General features: G+C 42.7%; 1 non-coding gene across 1 annotated transcript; it reads left to right on the top strand.

Moving 5' to 3' along the window:
* Positions 1 to 2,884: 2,884 nt before the first annotated feature.
* LOC148018937 (small nucleolar RNA SNORD36) lies at positions 2,885 to 2,954 on the top strand. Its single transcript, XR_015687601.1, has one exon. It is a non-coding gene; the product is annotated as a small nucleolar RNA SNORD36 (small nucleolar RNA).
* Positions 2,955 to 10,045: the final 7,091 nt, after the last annotated feature.

The raw sequence follows: 10,045 nt of genomic DNA, 5'->3' as shown, positions 1-10,045 counted from the left end.
CAGGAGTTTCCTTTTCTATGATCACTGATCCCGTATGGAAGATGATCTGTCAGTTTCTCCAGGACAGGTTTATGCCTGCCAAAACGCCATCCCAGTACTTGTCCAAAGAGCTTTTTACAGTTTCCAGGATGGTGTTGAAAGGAGTTGCTATTGATTGGAGCACTTACCTCCTCACTAAAATGGATCAATATTTCATCAAAGTCACCAGGGGTAATGTTACCAATGTCACATATGGATCATATTTGCCTGCCGTCTTGACCTATTCAGGTTTCTAGAAGACTGTGCCTCCACCTCCTCCATCAGATCCAATACCTTCTCCTCCACCTTCAGATGAGTCAGAACCCATTGACATAGAGGATGATGATTCTCCGCCTCCCCTGGTCATCCAGCGCAAACGCTTGAAGAGGGTAGAGGATAAAGCTCCTTCCGTACTTCCTTCAGTACCCATCCCTGCTACCTCTGGCAGTGATCTCCCTGGGTATCTCACTTGTAATAACCTATTCAGAGCACATCGAGAAGGATCATTGGACATATCAGTTCCCTCCCTGCACAGTCTAGTCTCAGGAGATGCCATTCCTTTCCTTTGTAAAGATATTCAAAGCTCCATTGAGTTGTCAATGACAGCCTGTGTTCAACAGTTGTACGTGTCCTTTTATGAAGAACTCATGCAGTCTAAGGACATGTTGCATAAGGCGACATCCGAGTTAGCTTCTGCTAAGGATACCCTAGCAGATTTATTTAAACAAATGGAACAGTAAACCCAACTGGTTGCCACCCAAAGCGATGAGATCTCTTCTTTGAAGCTCCACTAGAGGCTCAATCCCAGGTTACTAGCCTTTCAGAGGAGAAGGAGAGGATGTCCAGAGAAGCGCAGGAGTTCCAAGCTATCTTAGATGACAAACTTTCAGCTTTACAGATTGCTAATGACACAGTGGCATCCCAAGCCTCCCAAATCAAGCAGTTGCAAGATCAACTCGCAAAGTCACGCTCTGTTCCTCCAAGCCCTAATGTTCCCTTGATCCCTTCTCTTTCACAGCAGGACTTGGCTGCTCTTCAGAGACAGGCTACCTTATGCCCTCTATTTCAAGATAAAGTGGAAAGATTGCAGTCCAGAATGGACTTGTTATGGTCTACATTTGAGCAGTTTCCGGAATATGTTCCACCAGACCATTCTTTCTTTGTCCACTACCACTTACAGAAGTTGGTCTTTTATATGAAGCTTTCCACGATGGATTTACCTCTTCCAGAGGATGGATGGAGTGGGACTTGGTCTGCTGAGTTGCTGACAGAGGTAGTAAGGATGGTGTTTGAAGATTCTGTCACACCAGATACCATGTTGATGTCATACATGTATCTACGAGGAGACTTGTTAATTCCAGATGAGGTGGATATGGCATGGTATGTGGGGGATGTGGTATTACAAGCTGTTTTGTATGTCAACCATTTGGAGTTGCGCATAGCTAACATGTTCCAGAGTTACTCCTCCAAAGTGGCTGATTGTCATGATAATTCGTGGCATCCCATGATTGATTCTGTGGTTCTGAATCAAAGACAAAACACAGCCCCTATTTATTCCCAGAGTACTAATCAACTGAGGATGGATCTCTTAGCCTATATTTCAAAACATAATCCGTTTGATGCTACCTTCTTTGATGCCTATCATAGACGATCTCTCTTAGGACCTTCTGTTCCTACCCTCCTCTATTACCGACAAATGGCTCACCGCTATGCTATATATCTTTCCCTTTGTCAATCTAATTCCACAATTATTTTAACCCTTCTTTTCCAACCTTCATCTTTCCCTCAAATTTCCATTTTTACATACCGTTTCTTTATTGAGGATAGGGTATTTTCCCCTTCTCAACCCTGTCCTTCTCCATCCATTCATGTACCCTCTACATTTCCTATTTATCAGTTAACACCCTTCCTTAGTGATTCCCTCCAAATTTCTGCCACTCCTTCTTTAACCTTTTCTTCCTTTTATGATTTTTCCTATCCCTCACTTCATCCACTTTTCCTTGTTCCATTACCCTCTCCTAACACTTCTATATCTCAACCACCTCAGTTGGTTAGTGACTATGATGGGTTTGATAATCAGATTTCTAGAAGAAGGGGATGGAGTTCGGATGATTGCCTTACAGGATCTCAGATCAATTGGCCAGTAATTCCAAAAGAATGGACAGCTTCCAGTCAAGGTTATCAGAACTATGTTCATTTTGCTCAGCAGTATTCACAGTCTGCAGATCCTTCAATGAGATTAACTGCTCACTTTGCTTGGTCCTTAGCGTATATGCATAGGCACTCTCATAATGATTCCAAGCCTATTCCAAAGTTGTGCATAAATGTCAATGTGAGCATTGATTCCCAATAGCTGGATATATTGTATTTTCATGCCCTTTGTTTGCCTAGCAGATACTTGGTCATGTTGGAAAGGATGTACTGTCTTCAATTTTTTCAAAATCCTCCTAAAAACTTTGTAGATGAATCCTTGTCTATGGATCGTTTCCGACAACATCAATCTTTCAAGAGGGATCATCTTCATTGATACCTTTCCAATGTATGGTGGAAGCTTTTTAATGAAACTCTCTCTTTTTGGAGGAGTAATTCAGATGGTTGTGTTGTATTAGTGTTTGTGTCGTGAGTTCCTTTATGTCATACGAGCGTGGTGGTTTCCTATTGGATTTCATGTGTGAGCTACATTTTGGAGAATTGTGGTGATGGGTTCGTGGTTGCAAAAGTTGAAGCTGATGCTGATGAAGAAGAAGACACCTATTATATCCTTTACAAATTTGTTGTGATTTTTTTTAGTTTGATAAGAAGTGTTATTGTGTAAAAAGGGTTTTCCTTTCTTTGTATTTTTATATCAGATACAAGTTATAAGTTGGGGTCGTGGTGGATGGAATTTTTTTGCGAAAAGATATTGAAGATTAAAGTTGAGCTTTTTCCTGAACTTGTATTCCCTTTTTCCTGGGTCGCGAGGACGCTTCCTTATTAAGTGTGGGGATATGTTGAGTGTTGAAATGACTTGTTTTTTAGCTGATTTTTGTTGTTTTTGAGAGCTGATTGGTTGATTTTATGAGATGATTGATTGATTTAGAAGTTGTTTGAGAGTGTTTTGGATGATATTGATTGTGTTTTGGAAGTTCATGATGTTTATTGGTGGTTTTGATAGGTTCTGATTGGTTCTGTATACTTTCTATTTTGCTCTGTTTTGGCCTGTTTTGTTCTGATTGTCTTCTGTAAGGAGGGATGGAGTATTGATTGATGAAGATTGAGATCTTGAGAAAGTTTATTGAATGGTTTGTGAGAGTTTGGCATGGTTTGAGAATGAGTTATGTGGTTTTGATAACCTTCTTTAGGTCTTCTGTAGAGCCTCTGTTTCTGTTTCTATTCTGTTCTGTACTGTAGCTGTTCTGGTACTGTTTTGTGACTGTTCTGTATGCTTCTGTATGTGTTTTGATGGATGAGAGTGTAGCTTGGGAAAGTTTTCTACCCTTGGAAAGAGGTGAATACAAGTGCAAAAGAGCTGAAAGAAGTGAAAGAAGTAGCTACTGAAGACTCAAGTGAAGACTAGGGTAAAGTGACAGTAGTGAGCTATGAAAAGACACTGTAGTGGCTCTGGTGACTCTTCATATCAGACATACCTCTTGGGAGGGGTATCCACGACCTAAGAATGATTATTGAGAGTGATTTTGAGAGATTGTAGTGAGGATATGATGTATTATTGATGGAGAGAGAGAGAGAGAGAGAGTCAGAGATAGCCAATTTTACGCAAACAGAGTGATTGTATATGAGAGATTGAGAGAGAAGACTATGAAGATATTGAAGATGAATACTATGTGATATATTTCCATTCAAAGATGGTGTATTTCTTTGCTTCCTTTGTTCCATTGATGGATTTTGTGAAGATATTGAAGAATATGTTGATTCTATCAAATCCATGGGAGATCTACATGATGTTGTATGAAGATTTGTTGTGCCTGGTGTTCTTTTCTTCATTATGATCATATGAAACATAATAAAAAAGCTTGTTGATGTTACAAGATAGATTTTCTTGCAAGAGAATTCCCTTTTCCTTGGTGTTCCTCTTGGGGCTCCACTAAGAAAATCAAGTCGTTACCCCAATCTTCAATAACTCTGGCATTGCGCATCCAGGTTCAACCTAACAGGATATCATAGTCCACCCCCTTCATGACTATAAAGTTGATAGAGAACTGGACACCTGCAATTTTCACTAGCCAATTTTTAAGTAGCAAGGACATGCATCCAATCTCGTTCATCCTCTGGGCATGGGATATACTTAGTCAAGGACCCATAAGAATTTGACTTGAGTGTCACCCTTGAGCGTCGCGGAGATGGCATCCAAGTCCACTGGTGAGGTCTTCCAAGTGTCCATCTCTACCCTCACAGCTTCCATCCTGTTGCCTAAGAAAATCAAGCCGTTACCCCAATCTTCAATAACTCTGGCATTGCGCATCCAGGTTCAACCTAACAGGATATCGTAGTCCACCCCCTTCATGACTATAAAGTTGGCAGAGAATTGGACACCTGCAATTTTCACTAGCCAATTTTTAAGTACCCCGAATGGCTTCACACTCATGCCATTTGCTAATGTGATATTAAATCGAGCGGTCCCAATAGGTGGGTTTCCCTAGGTCTATAGTACTGTGTGGCTTAGCACACTAACCCCGGCTCCCGTGTCTGTGATTCCCTTTCTCGTTGTGTCGCCTAAGGCGAGGACTGGTAACACTGCATGCATCTCAGTGCCTTCCCAAAAAGCATTAACGTGCAAGGGTTTTGGCACAGAGTGCAGCGTTAGACTCGGTATTTGTGTTTCTGCATCATGATCATGTAGATCCGCAGCTTGTTCTCGTGACCCCTCAACCCACTGCTTAAGGTCTTGCCATAGGGTGAGATGTTGCTTAAGCAGGTCTCCCAGGCTTAATGTCACAAGGGTGGTCACTAGCATGGTAAGGAGGCTGTTGACTGCTCATCCCTCTCCTAAATTGGATTGTCCTAGCCAACGGCCATGATTGATTTGTGGGCCTGCAGCATTAAGGCTTGGCCTAAGGGGTGTTGCCTCTGGTGCTGTTGCATCCCCTGACTTTGATCGAGGGGGTGAGACCGTTGTGTTCATGCTGGTGAGATCATCGATGTCGTCCTCTAGGATGGGCTCAGCATCCCTTAAGTGCTCTTGGGCCTCTTTCACCTAGTCCTTCACTTTCTCTATGGCCTCAAGTTGGCGCTTCGGATGCGGGTACTCCCCTACCTTGGCACTTCCCTTTTCGGCTGTCTTGGGGGCTAAAGTTTTTGCCTCTGCATCCATGACCTTCTTTCCAGTAGGCAAAGTTGTAGCACTCTCAGTTTTCAATACGATCTTAACCTCCGACCTCTTCTTCCTTCGCCTGCGACTCTTCTTCCCTATCGAGGCTGCATCGAGGTTGCTGGGTCCCGGTAGTGATATGCCTGCCTGCTTCATCTGGGCACGGGTCATGACCCGCAACGAAATGGGTCTGGCCTCCCCATCAAGGTTCTTGACACCAAACAGCCCCAATGGAACAGATGGTACGTTGGCTGAACTTGCAGAAGGTTTCCGCTTTGGGCAATCGATGAAGAGATGGGTGATTTTGCACTCAACGCATCTTAGGTGAGCTTTGTCTCTGTTCTACTGCTCCCTCTTGGTGCAATGTGATGAGACATGACCCGAGTGACCACAAGTCCAACAAATGATTGGATCCTGCATCTGCCCTCCTAGGCCTCTACCTCGTCCTCTCCCCAACGCCATCACTAGTATTGGTCAATAGTCCATAAGGACTGCGTTGCCCTCATCGTCATGAGAGACATAAGGATATAAGTAAGTCTCTTCCTCATTTGGCTCTTCCACGTAGTAGACTGGAGCGTCACTCGATGGATGGGCCACATAGGGACCAGGCGGTCTAGGTATACATGTAGGGTTTATGTCCACCCTAGGGACAGCTGGCTTAATATCGTTAGGCACAGGAAGGGCCAATGGGGCTCCCCTTCTGAAGAGTAGCTACGACCTGTTCGCTAGGTAAGACTGACCGTATGGTTGGGAGTACGAAAGTCTCTTGGGCAATCTGCAATGCACAATGTCGTGAACTGAACCTGCCACAGTTAGTGCAAGGTCTTGACCAAGGGTCTTGACACTCGGCCGGCAAATGGTTTCCACCATAGTACACACATTGGACGTTGTCGTGATGTTATGAGGACACAGTGTGAAAAGGTATGGAATGCATCATCATCCAACTTCTCTATTGATCTAGAGAGTCAATGTGATCTGAGCCATTAGTACTAGTGTGAGTTGGATGGATTATCCAAAAATACTAGATTTTTGGATAATTTTAGTCTATTTTTTATATTATTTATTGTAAAAATCTGAAAAAGTTAGAAAAAGCTTCTAGATTAGGATGGTATACAAAAAGCTAGTTGCTTTTTCAGCCAAATTAGGAGATTTTTCATAAAAAAAGATAGATTGACAAAATCGCGCACGTCGCGATCGCTGTAAACAAGCTGAAAACTGCAGATTGAATTGAAAGAATAAGAAGGAGTGATCTGGGAGATCCGTGACCAGGTGTCCTTCAGTTTTATCCCCCTTTCGGAGCCAACGAAGCCATCAGATTTGGGTTCCGGGCAGCAGAGAAAGAGCTGATTTTTCTTATCCACGTTTTTGGTCTACGAAGGAGCTCCAGGAGAACTAATGCCTGGAGATTGCTTCTGAGTAGTGCAAATATTCCAGGTTCTTTCAATACAAATTGAATCAATTCATTGTGATTTGTTTTTGTCGTGTTTAGCACTTGGGCATTCTCTATCTTCTCTTCCATCTCCTATCTCTACTTCCTTCTACTTCTGATTTCCCTGGTGGATTCGACATTTCGACAAAAACCCCTCCGACATTGGTGAACCCGACGTGAAAGGTCGTCACAGAAGAAGGAAAGATAATATGGAAGAACCTTCAAATGCAATCTCCAATGATGTTTGGCAACAGTTGGTGCAAAATATGAATATGCTTATGCTGGTACAACAACAACAACAGGTGATGCAAGCTTCAACTCAAACAGAAAGTGTTGTGATGAATGCTTTGCAAGCAGTTGAGCGTGAGGTGAAGTTATTCAATGGCAAGAATGTATCTGCATATGTACATACATATGCTCAAAAGATGGAATTCTTTGAAGTGGCTCAATCTGCATGGAGCCGGTATTTTGTACGTGTTACTATTCCTTATGAACTGAAAGCACGGATTACTAAATTATACTTGCAGGATGCAAACTAGGTAGCCTTCAAGAAGACACTCACAGAAGAATTTTACATTGAGGACACCAGTTTGATTACGCACAAAACTTTTCAGGAGTGAGTTATACAACCCAATAAGGGCCTTGTGGCTACAGAATTGTTAAGAGAATTTGAAAGTAGATTTGAGCACTTGGATCTTGCAGAACAGCAAGCTCTTGCAAGTCAGAAAATTGAATTGTTTCTATAGGCAGTTGATCCTAAGCTTCAAGAGAAGCTTGATGATTTGCTGGAGGATCAGACTACATAGACAGGTTTGAAAACAGAGTGGAGACATGTCAAGGAAGCTGTTATTGCGCTTGTGAAGAAGCATAGAGGAAGAGAAAGATTGCATGTCTCTAGCTTGCCCACTATTACGAGTAAGACAATTGAAGTATCCAGTAAGCCACCCGCTTCTATGGCTAACCCTATGGCTGTACCTGCTATTGTTCCCTCTATTAGGGAAGATGTCTTGGATGAATTGGTCAAAGTGATGCGTGATCTTCAATTGAAGGTTGCAAAATTGGATGAAAAAGGACAGGAGGAAAGGGGACGGGCAGCAGCTGTCAAGATTGTGGGAGAGAAGGAAGGAGTCTCACTTGTAGCTTTCTTGCTTGCACAATGGGGGAATACACACAAAGGTGGAGGCTGAAAACGGTTTTCCTCTTCTTAGTTGTGTAAGCCAAAAGAACTCTAGTACAAGGAAATAGAAGAACCCTATATATGGGTCTCAAACCAAACTCAACTAACTAAGGTGGCATACTAACTGAGCCACGAACTAGAGTAGATAAGGATAGCTATCATGTAGCTATTATTCATGGGCAGTGTACCAACCGCATCTGCAACTGACAAGTCGGTGATATAAATGCACAACGGTCACCCTGGCATATCATGAGTGGAGCTCGATATGTCAACACTCCCCCTCGAGCTCAATCCCAATTCCTGCACACCAAGCAGGTCTCTGAACTTGCGCAGCTTCTCTGCGCCCAATGCCTTCGTAAATATGTCAGCTACCTGATCCTCTGTGCTGACATAAACTAGATCAATAAGACCTAGTAAAACCCTCTCCCGCACATAGTAATAATGCACCTCAATGTGCTTTGTTCTAGCATGATAGACTGGGTTATTTGCCAAGTGTATACTACTCATGTTATCACAATAAATGACAACTGGCCCATCTGTAGGCTGATGCATATCATAAAGTAGCTTATGCAACCAAGCTATCTCACATGCAGCCATTGCTGCACCCCTGTACTCAACCTCTGTGCTGGACAAGGTAACTGTAGGTTGTTTCTTGCTGCTCCAAGTGACTACAACACTCCCAAAAGAGAACACATATCCACTGGTAGATCGTCTATCAGAAATGCTACCAGCCCAATCAGCATCAGTGTATCCATGCAACCGTATCTGAACCCCAATCTCATAAAATAGTCCATACTGCAATGTGGACTTCACATACCTGAGTATGCGTCTAGCCGCATCCAAATGCAGTTTCCTTGGAGCCTGCATAAACTGACTTACCAATCTAATAGCATAGCTCAAATCTGGCCTAGTAATAGTCATATAAATCAAGCTTCCTACTATGCGTCTATACATAGTAGGGTCTTCCAGAAGCTCACCTGCATCTGCGCTCAGCTTCACATTCTGCTCCAAAGGAACTGAAATAGGTTTACAGCCTGTCATCCCATATTTGGACAGCATGTCCAATCCATACTGCCTCTGCAAGAGCTGTATCCCACTTGGTGATCTAATCACCTCAATGCCCAAGAAATAACGCAGCTCTCCCAAATCCTTCATCTCAAACTTATGCTTCAATAGCATTTTCACATGAAGGATATCTTCATCACTGTCACCTATCATAATCAAATCATCAACATAAATGACAAGTAGCATAATACATTTCTTTGTTTTTCTCACATAAAGTGAGAAATCTGCCTTGGAAATCTGAAAGCCAATAGTGATAAGATACTGTCCTATCTTGTCAGACAATGCTCTAGGTGCTTGCTTCAAGCCATACAAGGCTTTCTTCAACCTGCAAACAAACTTAGGATGAACAGCATGCACATAACCTGGTGGCTGCTCCATATAGACCTCTTCTTGCAAATCACCATGCAAGAAGGCATTCTTTACATCCATCTGATGTAAAGACCATCCCTTTGATGTAGCCATAACAATGACTGCTCTTATGGTTGCCATCCTTCCAACCGGACTAAATGTTTCTTCATAGTCAATGCCATATGTTTGTGCATACCCCTTGACTACTAATCTTGCCTTGTATCTATTCACAGAACCATCTGCATTGTGCTTCACCTTATAAACCCACTTACAACCAATTGCATTCTTACCTTTAGGCAAAGGTACCAATTCCCGTGTAGCATTTGCTTCCAAGGCATCCATTTCTTCATCCATGGCTTTCTCCCATTTTTCTTTTCCCATGGCTTGCTCAAAAGAAGTGGGTTTTGGTTCATGTATCACTTTGACCATATATGCATAGTGAATGGCTATAAATCCATCATATTTCAGCCTATCCACAGGATACCTAGCTCTCGTAGACCTGCGCAAAATAGGTTCACTCCTGGGTGCTCTCAAAACATCCCTGGTCTTCCTTACTCCAGGTGTAACAATAGAAGGAATACCCAACTCATCATCAATGCTCTGTTCTGAGCCACTGGATTCACCATCCACATAAGAGTGACCTGCATTCACATCAAACATGGGCTGATCAACCTTCTCTTTTCCTTTTCGTGATACCTGGATA

This window comes from Lygodium microphyllum, chromosome 20 (genome assembly GCF_053477565.2).
Source record: "Lygodium microphyllum isolate KBCC chromosome 20, Lygodium_microphyllum_v1.1.10, whole genome shotgun sequence".
NCBI lineage: Eukaryota > Viridiplantae > Streptophyta > Polypodiopsida > Schizaeales > Lygodiaceae > Lygodium > Lygodium microphyllum.
This window is presented reverse-complemented; position numbering and strand designations above follow the sequence as displayed.